Consider the following 470-nt stretch of genomic DNA (forward strand, 5'->3'; position numbering starts at 1 on the left):
GCGAACGGTGAAACTCAGCGATGAGATCAGGATCCAGGATGAACCGGGCGGGAACCCAGGAGCGCTCCTCAGGGCCATAGCCCTCCCAATCGACAAGGTACTGGAAACCACGACCACGGCGACGAGAGCGCAGGAGGCGGCGCACGGAGTAGGCGGGACCACCATCAATGAACCGGGCGGGCGGGGGGGGAGCAGCAGGAGGAACCAAGGGACTCGAGACAACAGGCTTGACCCTGGAGACATGAAAAGTGGGGTGCACCCGAAGGGGCTTGGGTAATCTGAGGCGGACGGCCACGGGATTGACCACCTTGGTAATCGGGAAAGGCCCGACAAAGCGAGGTGCCAGCTTCCTGGCCTCCAGGCGAAGAGGCAGATCGGCGGTTGACAACCAGACCTTCTGACCGACCTGATACGTTGGCGCCGGGGTCCGTTTCTTGTCCGCCGCAGAGCGATAACCCTCCACAGTGCGA

Source organism: Oryzias melastigma, unplaced genomic scaffold (assembly GCF_002922805.2).
Source record: "Oryzias melastigma strain HK-1 unplaced genomic scaffold, ASM292280v2 sc00314, whole genome shotgun sequence".
Classification (NCBI taxonomy): Eukaryota; Metazoa; Chordata; class Actinopteri; order Beloniformes; family Adrianichthyidae; genus Oryzias; species Oryzias melastigma.